The sequence below is a fragment of the Oncorhynchus tshawytscha genome, linkage group LG08 (genome assembly GCF_018296145.1).
Source record: "Oncorhynchus tshawytscha isolate Ot180627B linkage group LG08, Otsh_v2.0, whole genome shotgun sequence".
NCBI lineage: Eukaryota > Metazoa > Chordata > Actinopteri > Salmoniformes > Salmonidae > Oncorhynchus > Oncorhynchus tshawytscha.
Genome location: NC_056436.1, coordinates 30,073,970 through 30,091,617, shown reverse-complemented (window position 1 = coordinate 30,091,617; position 17,648 = coordinate 30,073,970). Strand labels below are relative to the sequence as shown.

Here is a 17,648-nt window from a genome sequence, read left to right as displayed (position 1 = left end):
GCGTTGTACTAGTAACCGGAAGGTTGCAAATTCAAACCCCCGAGCTGACAAGGTACAAATCTGTCGCTCTGCCCCTGAACAGGCAGTTAACCCACTGTTCCTAGGCCGTCATTGAAAATAAGAATTGGTTCTTAACTGACTTGCCTAGTTAAATAAAGTTAAAACAATTAAAATATCACATTGACTGATTTTCACAGTATTGCAGTTGAGTTCACATGCTCTATCCTAGATGGGGGATGTTTTATTTTCGAAAAGCCAATTCAAGAGCGCTACTGCAGAAACTCAACCAGGTGAGCAGAAATTGATGTTACCACAGTAACGTTTGTTTTATAGTATGAAGTCCTCTCGCGAGATTCCAGTACAGTGAGGGAGGGTGTTGGTATGATCTCATCTCTACAGCAGCTGCATAGTGCAGCGAAGCAAACCCGTAACTTTGTATCAAACTTCTACATATCTGACGAAGGCAACAGGATCATTGGGATTTTAACCGGAACGGAAACAACTGTTTAAAGCAATATACATAACGGTGTTGCTGCATTTTTACACTGACGGGTCCTGAAAAACAAAAGGGGAAAAACGCTTAGTATTGTGTTCATGCCATCCAATGGTTGACGGGGAGAGGAGAAAAGGTGAGTCGGGAAACATGCGTTTTAACGTTGGGGAACGATCCATGTCATGTGCATGATGTTTTGAGGTACATGGTCGCAAGCAACATCAGGATAGTCTCCTCAACCAATAAACATTTTAAACAGCTACATCTGACCGAATAGTATGTGTTCTATAGTAGCCTAAGTAGCCTACATTAGAGTGTGCAATCAGGGTATTTTCTTTCCCGAAATTAGGAGGGAACCAGAAAGGTTGCTTTGTGGGTTCAGAACGCGCACTCTGCGCGTGACACGAGTGGAAAATGTCAATTTTGGTCAATGCAAACCGCAATTATATCACGTTCGATGTGCATTGTTTCGGATGCAACTTGGGTTTGGTGATTTCCAGGTGGCATCGAGCAAACGGGCTTGATGTAATAGCGCTGTAATAGGTGTGTAATGCTGCAGCTTTTTGTGTAGTCCCCTCCTTAGCAAGCTATAGCCTACATCATTTTCTACCATTAATATAGTTAGTTCGGTGGGTTAATGTGGTGAGTTAATGTTGATGTTCCATTGTAAGTGACAGACCACCACTATCAACCCAAATGGTTAAACTATTGGGCATTACACATTTGAGCTACACATTTGATTTAGTATAGTAGGCTACGTGGTGAAGCAGCTTGATGGATCTTGCTATTAGCAAGGCAACAACCATTGATGTGGTTTGGACTGTCACAAGGGATAACACTATTGTCTACTCAACCACTTGGTAGAAAAACTACAGTATTGCTCAACACTGTGCACTTAGGAGAAACCCCTTCAAATGAGTAGATTCAGCTATTTCAGCCACACCCGTTGCTGACAGGTGTAAACATTTGAGCAAACAGCCATGCAATCTTTATAGACAAACATTGGCTGTAGAATGGCCTTACTGAAGAGTTTAGTGACTTTCAATGTGGCACCGTTATAGGATGCCAACTTTCAAACAAGTCCATCACATTTCTGCCCTGTAAATGCTGTTATTGTGAAGTGGAAACGTCTAGGAGCAACAACGGCTCAGCCACGAAATGGTAGCCACACATGCTCACAGAACAGGACCACCGAGTGCTGAGGTACGTACAAATCATCTGTCCTCAGTTGCAATACTCACTACTGAGTTCCAAACTGCCTCTGTGAGTAACGTCAGCACAATAACTGTCCATCGGGAGCTTCGTGAAATGGTTTTCCATGGTTGAGCAGCTGGACACAAGCATAAGATCACCCTGCGCAATGCCCAGTGTCGGCTGGAGTGGTGTAAAGTTTGCCGCCATTGGACTCTGGTGCAGTGGAAACTGGTTCTCTGGAGTGAACAATCACTCTTTACCATCTGGCAGCCCCAATGCATAGTGCCAACTGTAAAGTTTGGTGGAGGAGGAATAATGGTCTGAGGCTGTTTATCATTGTTCGGGCTAGGCCCCTTAGTTCCAGTGAAGGGAAGGCCCTTTCCTATTTCAGCATGACAAAGCCTACGTGTCCAAAGTGAGATCCATACAGAAATGGTTTGTTGAGATCAGTGTGGAAGAACTTGACTGCCCTGCACAGAGCCCTGACCTCAACCACATCGAATACCTTTGGGATGAATTGGAATGCTGACTGCGAGCCAGGCCTAATTACCCAACATCAGAGCCTGATCTCACTACCGCAGCAGTGTTCCAACATCTAATGAAAAGCCTTCCCAGAAGAGTGGAGGCTGTTATAGAAGCAAAGGGGGACTAACTCCACATTAATGCCCATGATTTTGGAATGAGATGTTCAGCAAGTGTCCACATATTTTTGGTTATGTAGTTTATTTTTGTGTGCAACCTGTGAGACATGGTAGAAATTACACTGAACAAAAATATAACCGCAACATATAAAGTGTTGGTCCCATGTTTCATGAGCTGAAATAGGTCCCAGAAATGTTCCATATTCACAAGAAATGTATTTCTCTCAAACTAATTGTGCACAAATTAATTTACATCCCTGTTAGTGAGCATTTTTCCTTTGCCAAGATAATCCATCCACCTGACAGGTGTGGCATATCAAAAAGCTGATTAAACAGCATGATCATTACACCGGTCCACTTGTGCTGGGGACAATAAAAGGCCACTCTAAAATGTGTAGTTTTGTCATACAACACAATGCCACAGATGTCTCAAGTTTTGATGGAGTGTGCAATTGGCATGCTGACTGCAGGAATGGCCACCAGAGCTATTGCCAGAGAATTGAGTGTTAATTTCGCTACCAAAGATCGCCTCCAACGTCGTTTTAGAGAATTTGGCAGTACATCCTACCGGCCTCACAACCCCATACCACATGTAACTACTCCAGCCCTCCACATCCGGCTTCTTCACCTGTGGGATCATCTGAGACCAGCCACCTGGACAGCTGATGAAACTGTGGGTTTGCACAACCAAAGAATTTTTGTACAAACGGTCTCAGGGAAGCTCATCTGTCTGTTTGTCGTCCTCACCAGGGTCTTGACCTGACTGCAGTTTGGCGTCATAACCGAATTCAGTGGGCAAACTCTCACCTTCGATGGCCACTGGCATGCTGGAGAATTGTGCACTTTACAGATGAATCCCGGTTTCATCTGTACCGGCAGATGGCAGACAGCATGTATGCCGTTGTGTGGGTGAGTGGTTTGCTGATGTCAACTTTGTGAACAGAGTGCCCCATGGTGGCGGTGATGTTATGGTATGGGCAAGTATAAGCTATGGACAACAAACACAATTGAATTTTATTGATGGCAATTTGAATGCACAGAGATAACGTGATGAGATCCTGAGGCCCATTGTCGTGCCATTCATCTCTCGCATTCATCTCATGTTTCAGCATGATAATGCACGGCCCCATGTCACAAGTATCTGTACACAATTCCTAGAAGCTGAAAATGTCCCAGTTCTTCCATGAACTGCATACTCACCAGACATATCACTCTTTTAGCATATTTGGGATGCTCTGGATCGACGTGTACAACAGCATGTTCCAGTTCCCACCAATATCCAGAAACTTCGCACAGCTATTAAAGAGGAGTGGGACAACATTCTACAGGCCACAATCAATAGCTTGATCAACTCTATGCGAAGGAGTTGTCACGCTGCATGAGGCGAATGGTGGTCACACCAGATACTGACTGGTTTTCTGATTCACGCCACTACCTTTTTTTAAAGGTATCTGTGACCAACAGATGCATATCTGTATTCCAGTCATGTGACATCCATATTTTAGGGCCTCATTTATTTATTTAAATTGGCTGACCTCCTTATATGAACTGTAACTCAGTAAAATCATAGAAATTGTTGTGTTGCGTTTATTTTTTTGTTCAGTGTACTTAGTTTCAGGGGCAATTCAAATGCCTCACTGACCAAGTAATAGGCTATTGAATAACATAAAGCTATTGGTTGAAACTTTATAAGGCAGGCAATGTTTTGGAATTGAATGAGCCCTACAGTGGCAAATCTGGATTCACTTGGACAAAGGACTTGAATTAGACCTCTATGACCGGCTGTTACTCACAGTTCCAGTAGCTGTCAGAAGGAGTCCAAATAGAGTATATTTAGCACTCATTCACTGTTTGCTCTTTTTTTGTATATCTTTGCATTTGTACTTGCTGTCCTATGCAGATAAGATATTCAGTGTTTAATTCCTCCCCTAATATTCCATCTGTATTGGTGTATGCTATTCTGTGGAAACCTGCTTGGTTATGGTGGGATGTGTCAGATACGGGGAGGAAAGAATATTGAGTTGCATAGTTGGCAAAATATTAGCATTCTTCATAAGCTTGGCTGACTGATGACTGGGATAACATCAGTCAGGTCCATAGTCATAACAATTGAAGACTTCTGTTTTGCCGCTTAATACATATTTATTTTCTTTACAAATCATCATGCCAAATCATCATGCAAACTGGACCAGTGCCTCTTATTATGGACTTTTCACTTTAAATCAATCCAGTGCTGACACTACTATGGGAAAAATAATGTTTCTATTTTAATCATCATTGATGGGCAAACCAGTCTACTTTGTGCTATAGACAAAAATATCCTTCATGGTTAACATAAGACAATAGTATAGGCTACAGTGGCTGTGAAAGTATTCACCCCCCTTTGGCATTTTTTCTATTTTGTTGCCTTAAACCCTGGAATTAAAATAGATTTTTTTGGGGGGGGTTTGTTTCATTTGATTTACACAACATATCTACCACTTTGAAGATGCAAAATATTTTCTATTGTGAAGCAAACAACGAATAAGACAGAAACTGAAAACTTGAGTGTGCATAACTATTCACCCCCCCCAAAACAATACTTTATAGAGCCACCTTTTGCAGCAATTACAGCTGCAAGTCTCATGGGGTGTGTCTCTATAAGCTTGGCACATATAGCCACTGGGATTTTTGCCCATTCTTCAAGGCAAAACTGCTCCAGCTCCTTCAAGTTGGATGGGTTCCGCTAGTGTACAGCAATCTTTAAGTCATACCACAGATTCTCAATTGGATTGAGGTCTGGGCTTTGACTAGGCCATTCAAAGACATTTCAATGTTTCCCCTTAAACCACTCAAGTGTTGATTTAGCAGTATGCCTAGGGTCATTGACCTGCTGGAAGGTGAACCTCTGTCCCAGTCTCAAATCTCTGGAAGACTGAAACAGGTTTCCCTCAAGAATTTCCCTTTTATTTAGCGCCATCTATCATTCCTTCAATTCTGACCAGTTTCCCAGTCCCTGCTGATGACAAACATCCCCACTGCATGATGCTGCCACCACCATGCTTCACTGTGGGGATGTTGTTCTCGGGGTGATGAGAGATGTTGGGTTTATGCCAGACATGGCATTTTCCCTGATGGCCAAAAAGCTCAATTTTAGTCTCATCGGATCAGAGTACCTTCTTCCATGTGTTTGGGGAGTCTCCCACATGCCTTTTGGCGAACACCTAACATGTTTGCTTATTTTTTTCGGGACACTTCAATAAATCCCAGCTCTGTGGAGTGTACGGCTTAAAGTGGTCCTATGGACAGATACTCCAATCTCAGTTGTGAAGCTTTGCAGCTCCTTCAGGGTTATCTTTTGTCTCTTTGTTGCCTCTCTGATTAATGCCTTCCTTGCCTGTTCCTTGAGTTTTGGTGGGCTGCCCTCTCTTGGCAGGTTTGTTGTGGTGCCATATTCTTTCCATTTTTTACTAACGGGTTTTATGGTGCTCTGTTCAAAGTTTCAGATATTTTTTTATAACCCAAGCCTGATATGTACTTCTCCACAACTTTGTCCCTGCCCTGTTTGGAGAGCTCCTTGGTCTTCATATTGCCGCTTGCTTGGTGGTGCCCCTTGCTTAGTGGTATTGCAGACTCTGGGGCCTTTCAGATCAGGTGTATATATACTGAGATCATGTGACACTTAGATTGCACACCGGTGGACTTTATTTACCTAATTATGTGACTTCTGAAGGTAATTGGTTGCACCAGATCTTATTTAGGGGCTTCATAGCAAAGGGGGTGAATACAAATGCACACACCACTTTTCCGTTTTTTATTATTTAGAATTTTTTGAAATAAGTATTTTTTTTTCATTTCACTTCACCAATTTGGACTATTTTGTGTATGTCCATTACATGAAATCCAAATAAAATTAAAATGACAGGTTGTAAATGCAACAAAATTGGAAAAATGCCAATAAGGGTGAATACTTTTGCAAGGCACTGTATATGCAGCTCACATCTCATCACCAGAGTATGATGACTGTAGGTCATTACTAAACTCTAAGACTCTAAGAACAGGTCAGTCATGAGGAGCATGACATCCAGCCACAGTATACGGCAGACTACAGTGAGGGACAGTAGCCAACAGCAGGGTCAGGGAGGTGGACTCCAGGGCAGGCTCTCCAGGGCAGGTATGATTTTGAGCATTGTTCAGGTTTATAAAGTGCCTTTCTGGAATGTGTTTGCTACAATTCTGAGTAGCCATTGTGAAATACTAACACTAACTGTTTGCTTTGTTGTTCATAAGAGTAAGCCTACACTCTACCAAAAATGGGTTCCAAAAGGGTTCATTGGCTATCCCCATAGGAGAACCCTTTTTGGTTCCAGGTAGAACCCATTTTTGGTTCCAGGTAGAACCCTACATGGAATCCAAAAGGGGTTCTACCTGTAACCAAGAAGGGTTCTACCTGGAACCAAAAAGTGTTCTTCTATGTGGACATTAAGTGATAATGCCGCGGCCCTTGCAGTGCAAGTGGAACACCTACTTCAAGGTCTCAGAGCGAGTGATGTCACCGATTGAAACGCTATCAGCGCGCACCCCGCTAACTAGCTAGCCATTTCACATCGGTTACCCCAGCCTAATCTCAGAAGTTAATAGGCTTGAAGTCATAAACAGCACAGCAAAGAGCTGCTGACAAACGCACGAAAGTGCTGTTTGAATGAATGCTTACGAGCCTGCTGCTGCCTTCCACTGCTCAGTCAGACTGCTCTATCAAATATCAAATCATAGACTTAATTATAACATAATAACACACAGAAATACGAGCCTTAGGTCATTAACATGGTCAAATCCGGAAACTGTCATTTCGAAAACATAATGTTTATTCTTTCAGCGAAATACGGAACCGTTCCATATTTTATCTAACAGGTGGCATCCCTAAGTCTAAATATTCCTGTTACATTGCACAACCTTTAATATTATGTCATAATTATGTACAATTCTGGCAAATTAATTACGGTCTTTGTTATGAAAAAATGGCCAGGCAGCCGACAGTGCTTTTTTCGTGAATGCACTTGTTAAATCATCACCCGTTTGGCGAAGTAGGCTGTGATTCGATGAGAAATTAACAGGCACCGCATCGATTATATGCAACGCAGGACAAGCTAGATAAACTAGTAATATCATCAACCATGTGTAGGTAACTAGTGATTATGTTAAGGTTGATTTGTTTTTTATTAGATAAGTTTAATGCTAGCTAGCAACTTACCTTGGCTTCTTGCTGCACTCGCGTAACAGGTAGTCAGCCTGCCACGCAGGCTCCTTGTGGAGTGCAATGTAAGGCAGGTGGTTAGAGTGTTGGACTAGTAACTAGAAGGTTGCAAGATCAAATCCCTGAGCTGACAAGGTAAACATCTGTCGTTCTACCCCTGAACAAGGCAGTTAACCCACCATTCCTATGCCATCATTGAAAATAAGAATGTGTTCTTAACTGACTTGTCTAGTTAAATAAAGGTTTAAAAAAATAATCGGCCACAATTGGTGTCCAAAAATGCAGATTACTGATTGTTATGAAAACTTGAAATCGGCCCTAATTAATCGTCCATTCCGATTAATCGGTCGACCTCTAGTCCTGATACAAATCTAGGGTTGCTACCCAAGCCGGCTGGTTATCAGTTCGGTTGCCAGAGACCTATGGATACAACCCAGTTGTTCGTTCTAAACGTTCCATTGCCATACTGGCTGGCAGCGTTCTTATCCCTTGCTTGCTTGCTAGCCAACGGCTCATTTACAGTCACGTTAAACAGTGTAGCCAGAATAACAACAGTAGCTGCCTTTGCATTTGTTTAAGCTGTTTTCTAGTGACATTTATTTGGATACATCCATAACAATGAGATAATGATACATCCATAACAATGAGATAATGAATCATTCATAACAATGAGCTTTCTTCACCTCGAGTAATGTGCCGCTTGTATTGACAATGTTGAATGGCTTCCCTCCTTATGTTAGTTGGTCAAGGCTGAAAACAGACATAAGAGACCCTGGGATGTGCCACTGAATGGACTGATACACCAACATATCTGGTGTCAGTACAAGGCCATCTTCTTTTCATTTCTATTCTGACTCATCACTGTGAAATAAAATAAGTGGATTGAACTTTTGGCCAACCGTCCGTAACCACAAAAGATAATGACTAGAAATATATTAACATTATGGAAACATTTGTTGGCTCCTGTTAAAATGATTAAGCAGTGTTTGTCAGACCCAAAGGCAGAAGAGTAAATTATTGGCTTGGCAATCTGTCCTCCAGTGCCCTACGATGTCACCATTGAATTGAAGGGGGATGATAAAGCTGACTGGGATGAGGATGACTGTAGTAGTGTCTCCTATTAAACTGTTGGAATGCACCGGCTTTGTCTGCTTGGGCCTACCGGGGGTATGCCAACCGATGGAAACGACGAGAGAGCTCAGTACTCACAATGGAGATGATGTAATCTCTTTCAGCTCACTGTCACAGAGTACATGCAGATGAACAAAGAAAACTGCCCCTTCGACCACGTTTGGGGAACGTCAACCTCACAAAAATGCTCTCGTCTTTTGTGGTTACACTATTATATATGTGGAGATCAAATGTTTTGCCTTGTGACGCCCCCTACTTATTCTCCTGATGAGGCAGAATGTAATGTAGTGGTGCAGGTGCAACATAGTTGATGTGCTGATTTGGGACAAGATGTCTATTCTAATCTAGCCCTCCCACAGCTGACAAATAGTCCTATTCCCTACAGAGTCAGTCCAATTCTTGTTCTGCCCTGATAGTCTGTTAGTCTGTTGCTAATGCTGATGAACTCATGTAACCTCACACTAAAGCCTTGTTCACACTGCATGCCTTAATGCTCAAATCAATTTTGTTTTTCAAGTACTTTTTGGAACACTGACTGGCCAAATGATACACAGACACGTTTCATCTTCAATGCCCTTGCTGATGGAAGGAGGTTTTCACTCAAAATCTCACGATACATGGCCCCATTCATTCTTTCCTTTACACGGATCAGTCGTCCTGGTCCCTTTGCAGATAAACAGCCCCAAAGCATGATGTTTCCACCCCCATGCTTCACAGTAGGTATGGTGTTCTTTGGATGCAACTCAGCATTCTTTGTCCTCCAAACACGACGAGTTGAGTTTTTACCAAAAAGTTATATTTTGGTTTCATCTGACCATATGACATTCTCCCAATCTTCTTCTGGATCATCCAAATGCTCTCTAGCAAACTTCAGACGGGCCTGGACATGTACTGGCTTAAGCAGGGGGACACGTCTGGCACTGCAGGATTTGAGTCCCTGGCGGCGTAGTGTGTTACTGATGGTAGGCTTTGTTACTTTGGTCCCAGCTCTCTGCAGGTCATTCACTAGGTCCCCCCGTGTGGTTCTGGGATTTTTGCTCACCGTTCTTGTGATCATTTTGACCCCACGGGGTGAGATCTTGCGTGGAGCCCCAGATTGAGGGAGATTATCAGTGGTCTTGTATGTCTTCCATTTCCTAATAATTGCTCCCACAGTTGATTTCTTCAAACCAAGCTGCTTACCTATTGCAGTCTTCCCAGCCTGGTGCAGGTCTACAATTTTGTTTCTGGTGTCCTTTGACAGCTCTTTGGTCTTGGTGGAGTTTGGAGTGTGACTGTTAGAGGTTGTGGACAGGGGTCTTTTATACTGATAACAAGTTCAAACAGGTGCCATTAATACAGGTAACGAGTGGAGGACAGAGGAGCCTCTTAAAGAAGAAGTTACAGGTCTGTGAGAGCCAGAAATCTTGCTTGTTTGTAGGTGACCAAATACTTATTTTCCACCATAATTTGCAAATAAATTAATTAAAAATCCTACAATGTGATTTTCTGGATTTTTTTTCTCATTTTGTTGTCATAGTTGAAGTGTACCTATGATGAAAATTACAGGCCTCTCTCATCTTTTTAAGTGGGAGAACTTGCACAATTGGTGGCTGACTAAATACTTTTTTGCTCCACTGTATGTGTGTGTTCAGACAGCAGTCATTTGCTGACATGGCTATGCTAGTTGTCATAGTGATGATGGGTGTGTGCACATTGGTGTAGGCTGATGATGGTGATGCTCGTGCTTCCTATCACTCAGAAGTTATGTAGCAAGCTAGGGTGACAACCAAAGTTCCCTCCATTTTTTTCAGCATTGAGCAAATTTCAGGTCTGCTGAGCGCAAACTTGAACTTTTGAAAATTCTGTGCAACATTCGGCGTGCGTTTACTGTGAACACTGAGGCTGTACCCGCTTAAAGTTACAGTGCCAAGAGGGCTACTGTGGCTATTTGATCATAATGTAGACCTACCAGAGTGGCCTACCATCAAAAACAAGAGAAACGCACCCCATAACATTTTAACATGGAAATAGCTGTTCTATCATTCAGCCTACAGTAGCAGCCTATGTGTGGTGTTCAATGCCTACATTCCATGAGACTTATCCACTTGTCCATCAGACAAGGAGGTGACTGAAAATGTTGTGTTTGATGCAAGAAACCACTTTACAAAATAAAATGCATTAATATTTACAACCATTATTACAGAGAATCAGACGAATTATGCTACGCTCTGTCTATTGGCTACTTAGCTTATTCAAGACCGTCTCAAAATACAACACTTCCCCTTTAAGACATAAACAAGCTCAAAGATGGCTAGAAATGTACACATTTTCTGCTCTTGTTGGAAGCAACCACTCCCCCATTGTTGACCCGACATGAGCTATAACTGGGCTAATAACTCACTAACTAGCAAAGAATATGAACAAATGTGCACATGTGGCTACATGCAGCTATCACTTTGATCTCAAAACAAGCGCATCTACTCGCAACCGCTCATACTGTAAACACAGTCCAGTTCAAAGTGAATGGCACAGCTTCATATGGCAATCGCTATTTGCATATAGGCCTACTGCAACTCTGATTGGTTATGGCGCACTTGTCTGTGTAGAGTACAGGCCTGATTAGTGCCTGTCAACGCAATAGAATCCTACTCCAATACGCTCTGCCAACAAGAAAATTGCTTGCACAGTTAGTTTTGCATATTAAATCTTGCGTAGTTCATTTTGTTTCAGTATATTACATTGAAAGTGGCTAATATTGCGTTGATTCGATCACAATTCCCACAGTAGAGCGAAGTGTTGATCGTGTTAACTAAAGGGGAAAACTGTCAAAAGTTGAGTGAAGTTCAACCCCGTGCTTCTCTGCGTGAGCTCACATTTATTTTTTTCTGCGCAGCAGTCCAAAGGGAGCTGAGCCCCCATGCGCAACTTAGAGGGAACATTGACGATAACAATGCCTGCCATGGACGTTTCCCATTTTTTAAAAATGTTTTGAATGTTCAAAATCATAGTGTAAGAATAAGATAAGATGGTCCAACTTTCAAAACAAGTTATTTTTGACTAGTCACAGTAGTCAACTGCTAGCTTGGTAGCTTTCTGGCACATTAACTCATTTGTTTGTAAACAATTAACTGGCTAGTTAGCTACCATGTCATGTTCTTGTCAAACTGTCAACAGAGTAGCTAGCAAGAAACAAGATATGCCAAATAACAGTCTAAATACCACTTGAGGGCAACTAAATCAGAAATGACCGTTTAGACACAAGTCGCATGGCCGGGAATCAGTTTTGTGTCTGACTTCGTAGGTGGTTTTAAATGTTGCTTGAAATATCTGATTCCATGTGGCTTTTGACTCTTCAGACTGCAGGAACAATAACAGATTTGAATCGGATATGCCAAAAAATGTGATTGTAAACATGACTTAGCCGTACCCTAACGCAAAGCCACAGTCCCACTACACCAGACAGGCTGTAATTCCCATCTCTCAGGTCCAACAAGTGCTGGAAATAATGTGTGGTGGGCAGGCATCGAGGAACAAACAACCACACAGAGAGAGAAAAAAACTGTTTGGAAAGAAAAGGTTTCCGTAATGAAATGTTGGTCCCTGAGGATGTGTTGTGTTGCTTCAGACTATTTTGCCTGACATAGTGATGATCTGTCTGGTTTTGTCTGAACATGCCAGTCAGTCTCTACACGGTATCACACTTTAAAGCCTACTCCCCCTGTCTTTTCCTCACATACTGTAGTTGACAGGGCTCTCTCTGCTACTAGCTCTCTCTGCTACTATTCATAGTCTATAAACAGAGAACAAGGCCAATGCCCCATGCTGTGTCTGCCATGCAATAGTGACATATTATCTGCCCATACGGGTCGAACAACAAAGCTGTACTGTTGTTCTGTGGACAGAAACATGAGCAGATTGGAATGTGATGTGGATTGGTCATTCCTGAATCAGGATATCAATCTGCAGACAGGTCTTGAAGAAAAAGAAGCAGCAGGGGCGCTTCAGGTATTCCAAAACAACCACAGGTGCTTTTGGAGGGAGATAGTACTAGAAAAGCAAAAGGAAAAATTATAACCACAAATAGATGCTAAGTGGCATAAAACAATCCAAGTCCAGGCACCCGTGTGGGTTTTCAAGTAAAAAAGCCTTTAATTTGTGGGATAAGCCATAATTAAAATACACTGAATGGACTTGGATTTTTTTTATGCCACTTAGCACCTATTTGTGGTTATAATCTTTTCTGCAGACACGTCTGTTCAGCTGGTCCTTCACTTTAACAGCTCAACTGTTTTTGGAACTTTCAGGAGCGTGGCATACAGTGGAATTCAAAGCTCCATAGCACCGCATGAGTTCTCCTCAGAACTTAGTGTGATGGGGGTTTCAACATATTATCTTATCAACATATTATCTTTGTTAACAACATTTTTGAAAGAGTTGCAGGTTCCCACTCCTCCCCTTTGTTTCCTGCATCCCGACCAGCAGAAATCCTACTTCATATTGCTCCAAGATTTCACATCCCCTCTGTAGTCGAAGCACATAATACGTTTCCATCCTGTGAGTTAAGTTCCTGCTCCGCTTTGGGCATGGTGGGGGTGAGGAATGAGACTGCTTGGCTCCAGTTCCTTCCTTGTCCTGTGTGAGGATGTCAGGGGCTCTTCTCTGAAACACACAAAGAGAGAGTGGGGGAAGGAATTCAATGCAATGGAATAGTCAATTTACTGTTCTCACCTGATATCTCTATGATTTCCTGACAAGGGGGGACAATTCTGTAATATTAAACGGTAGATAGCATAAACACAATCACATGTAACATGTGTTTGCATTAGTATACACATCAAAAGTGCCAATGCAAAGTTATTACATAAACCTATCAGAATTCCGAAGTCATGCCGAAAAAATAATGTTTGCGGGTGTGTCGTTATATGGAGGACCAAGCAAGGCAGCCTATTCCCTATAATGCATACTCCAACAGAAATAACTTCCAAATGTATAACTTCAAATTAAACCAAATCATTTGCATTCATGACTGCTGGTTTCAATAAAATGTTCAGCCAACTTACAAGCAAATACTTTATGAATGTATTGGTACAAATCAGCTTGCAAGGTTGCTAGCCAATTAGCCTGCTAATGTTAGCCCTACCAGTCTGCTAACATTACCTTGGCACTGCATGAGTCAGTCAGTTGCAATCAACACCTAGCTTACAGCTACATTAAAGTAAACCAGTGTTTTGGAAATGCATAACACCATCTAACAAATTATCAATAATGTTACTGGTATATGCAGTTATGTTTGCCAGCAAGCCAGCCAGCTAAAGTTAGTTATTTTAAAATGCTAGCTAGACAACCACCAAAGTCGACATAGCTAAGTAGTAAACCAGAGAACAACACCAACTAGTATAGCACAGGCAGGAACCCACAGAACACAACAACAAAAATCCAGCCAATAAAAAGTAGAGAGAGCATAGACTTACCGATTGACGGCTGAGTTCGCTACCAAAGAAAAGCCAAGGACAGAGACTCTTCAGAGGGAGAGGCCATTTCACTGGTTGAGGGAGCGTCAGCTAATCCAATAGCGATATAGTGATGTAAATCTAAAGTAGATAGATTCCAGAGGCAATAATCTAGAGGCGCATCACAGGAGATAAGGGGAAGAGTCCTACATTAAGACGTTGATTGGAGGAAGTCCCCAGTCAGATGGAAATGATCACAACAGCACAGTAACTCAGCTACTGTAGTGCGCTACTACTAATCCAAGGTTGGAAAACTCTGCTAGCCTACTTCACAGAGATAATGCGCCCCCCACGTGTAGGGAATCTGATTGGTTGTTTACATCACACCACCTCGTGATTGGTGGATTGTAGCTCACCACTGCCAACACTAGGTCTGCATGGCTAGTGGCTAATGTCAGCCAGCTCGAGCTAGCTAACGTAAAGGAGATTCTCCATATGATGGTGCATTGTGGGTCGTTTAGAAGATATCTGGAAATAAGTTCATAAATATGTAAAAATATCAAAAACATAATTATGTTTGTAGTTAACCAGATCGTGACTACAACTGAGTTAGTACGTTTTTGACCACTCTGTGTTGTTACGTTGGTGAATAAAAACTAGAGCTGACCCCAATTAGTCGATTGGCCGATTGTTTTAGTCAAGCAGTACCGTATATATTTATTTATTTTTATGGCACACGAGACACCTGTGTTATTCGCGCACACCTCAGTGAACTAATCCATTGCGGAGGCCGAGACTAATCCATTGCCGAGACCGCGGTGATGGCACAGTCCAAGAAGAAGGTGAGTGTGGCTGCACAATGCACATCTCCCTCCAGAATGCGCTCTCTTCCACCAATTTGTGCACATTCATTGTTTCATAACTTCATTGTGTAAATTGTTTGCGTTTGATTGTTAGTCTATCAATTCCCAATTACATACAGTGCCTTTGAAAGTAGGCAAATTTCTCTTGGCATTATCTAAGAGAATTCTCTTAGATATTAATCACAGCCCCATATATTCCCCCCAAGCAGACACATCGATGGCCCTGAACAAACTTTATTTGACTCTTTGTAAACTGGAAACCACATCCTGAGGCTGCATTCATTGTAGCTGGGGATTTTTAAGAAGGCTAATCTGAAAACAAGACTCCCTAAATTCTATCAGCATATTGATTGTGCTACCAGGGCTGGTAAAACCCTGGCCCTCCCCAGCCCTCCTTTCGGAAAAGCTGACCACGACTCCATTTTGTTGCTCCCTGCCTATAGACAGAGACTAAAACAGGACGCTCCCGCGCTCAAGTCTGTTCAACGCTGGTACGACCAATCTGATTCCACGCTTCAAGATTGCTTCGATCACGTGGATTGGGATATGTTCCGCATTGTGTCAAACAACAACATTGACGAATACGCTGATTCGGTGAGCGAGTTTATTAGCAAGTGCATCTGCGATGTCGTACCCACAGCAACTATTACAACATTCCCAAACCAGAAACCGTGGATTGATGGCAGCATTGGCGTGAAACTGAAAGTGCGAACCACTGCTTTTAATCAGGGCAAAGTGACCGGAAACATGACCGAATACAAACAGTGTATCTATTCCCTCCGCAAGGCAATCAAACAAGCTAAGCGCCAGTATAGAGACAAAGTAGAGTCGCAATTCAACGGCTCAGACATGAGGTATGTGGCAGGGTCTACAGTCAATCACGGATTATAAAAAGAAAACCAGCCCCGTCGCGGACCAGGATGTCTTGCTCCAAAAAATAGTGCCATTGACACGGCCCGCTACCAAATCCTGCGGACTCTCCTTCACTGGAGCCGACGTGAGTAAAACATTTAAACGTGTTAACCCTCGCAAGGCTGCAGGCCCAGATGGCATCCCCAGCCGCGTCCTCAGAGCATGCGCAGACCAGCTGGCTGGTGTGTTTATGGACATATTCAATCAATCCTTATCCCAGTCTGCTGTCCCCACATGCTTCAAGAGGGCCACCATTGTTCCTGTTCCCAAGAAAGCTAAGGTAACTGAGCTAAACGACTACCGCCGTGTAGGACTCACTTTGGGTCTCGACCCCGCCCTGTGCAACTGGGTACTGGACTTCCTGACGGGCCGCCCCCATGTGGTGAGGGTAGGTAACAACATCTCCACCCCACTAATCCTCAACACTGGGGCCCCACAAGGGTGCGTTCTGAGCACTCTCCTGTACTCCATGTTCACCCACGACTGCGTGGCCATGCACGCCTCCAACTCAATCATCAAGTTTGCAGACGACACTACAGTGGTAGGCTTGATTACCAACAACGACGAGACGGCCTACAGGGAGGTGGTGAGGGCCCTCGGAGTGTGGTGTCAGGAAAATAACCTCACACTCAACATCAACAAAACAAAGGAGAAACAGCAGAGGGAGCACCCCCCTATCCACGTCGACGGGACAGTAGTGGAGAAGGGTAGTAAGTTTTAAGTTCCTCGGCGTACACATCACGGACAAACTCAATTGGTCCACCCACACAGACAGCGTGGTGAAGAAGGCGCAGCAGCACCTCTTCAACCTCAGGAGGCTGAAGAAATTCGGCTTGTCACCAAAAGCACTCACAAACTTTTACAGATGCACAATCGAGAGCATCCTGTCGGGCTGTATCACCGCCTGGTATGGCAACTGCTCCGCCCACAACCGTAAGGCTCTCCAGAGGGTAGTGAGGTCTGCACAACGCATCACCGGGGGCAAACTACCTGCCCTCCAGGACACCTACACCACCCGATGTCACAGGAAGGCCATAAAGATGATCAAGGACAACAACTACCCGAGCCACTGCCTGTTCACCCCGCTATCATCCAGAAGGCGAGGTCAGTACAGGTGCATCAAAGCAGGGACCGAGAGACTGAAAAAAAAGCTTCTATCTCAAGCCCATCAGACAGTTAAACATCCACCACTAACATTGAGTGGCTGCTTCCAACATACTGACTCAACTCCAGCCACTTTAATAATGGAAAAATGTATGTAAAAAATGTATCACTAGCCACTTTAAACAATGCCACTTAACGTAATGTTTACATACCCTACATTACTCATCTCATATATATATATATATACTGTACTCTATACCATCTACTGCATCTTGCAATCTTTATGTAATACATGTATCACTAGCCACTTTAAACAATGCCACTTTTATATGTTTACATACCCTACATTACTCATCTCATATGTATATACTGTACTCGATACCATCTACTGCATCTTGCCTATGCCGTTCTGTACCATCACTCATTCATATAACTTTATGTACATATTCTTCATCCCTTTACACTTGTGTGTATAAGGTCGTTGTTGTGAAATTGTTAGGTTAGATTACTCGTTGGTTATTACTGCATTGTCGGAACTAGAAGCACAAGCATTTCGCTACACTTGCATTAACATCTGCTAACCATGTGTATGTGACAGATAACATTTGATTTGATTTGAATGCTGTCATCAAGGCAAAGTGTGGC

The 17,648-nt window shown here is 42.9% G+C and overlaps 1 protein-coding gene across 3 annotated transcripts in view; it reads left to right on the top strand.

The window, feature by feature from the left end:
- The first annotated feature begins 363 nt into the window (after positions 1-363).
- Positions 364-17,648, top strand: part of LOC112256673 (signal-induced proliferation-associated 1-like protein 1) — a 79,005-nt gene continuing 61,720 nt past the window's right edge. For all 3 annotated transcript variants that reach the window (XM_024430082.2, XM_024430081.2, XM_042325398.1), the window contains exon 1: positions 364-629. The gene's annotated coding sequence lies outside the window, so the exon portion shown is untranslated. The remainder of the gene's footprint in view (positions 630-17,648) is intronic.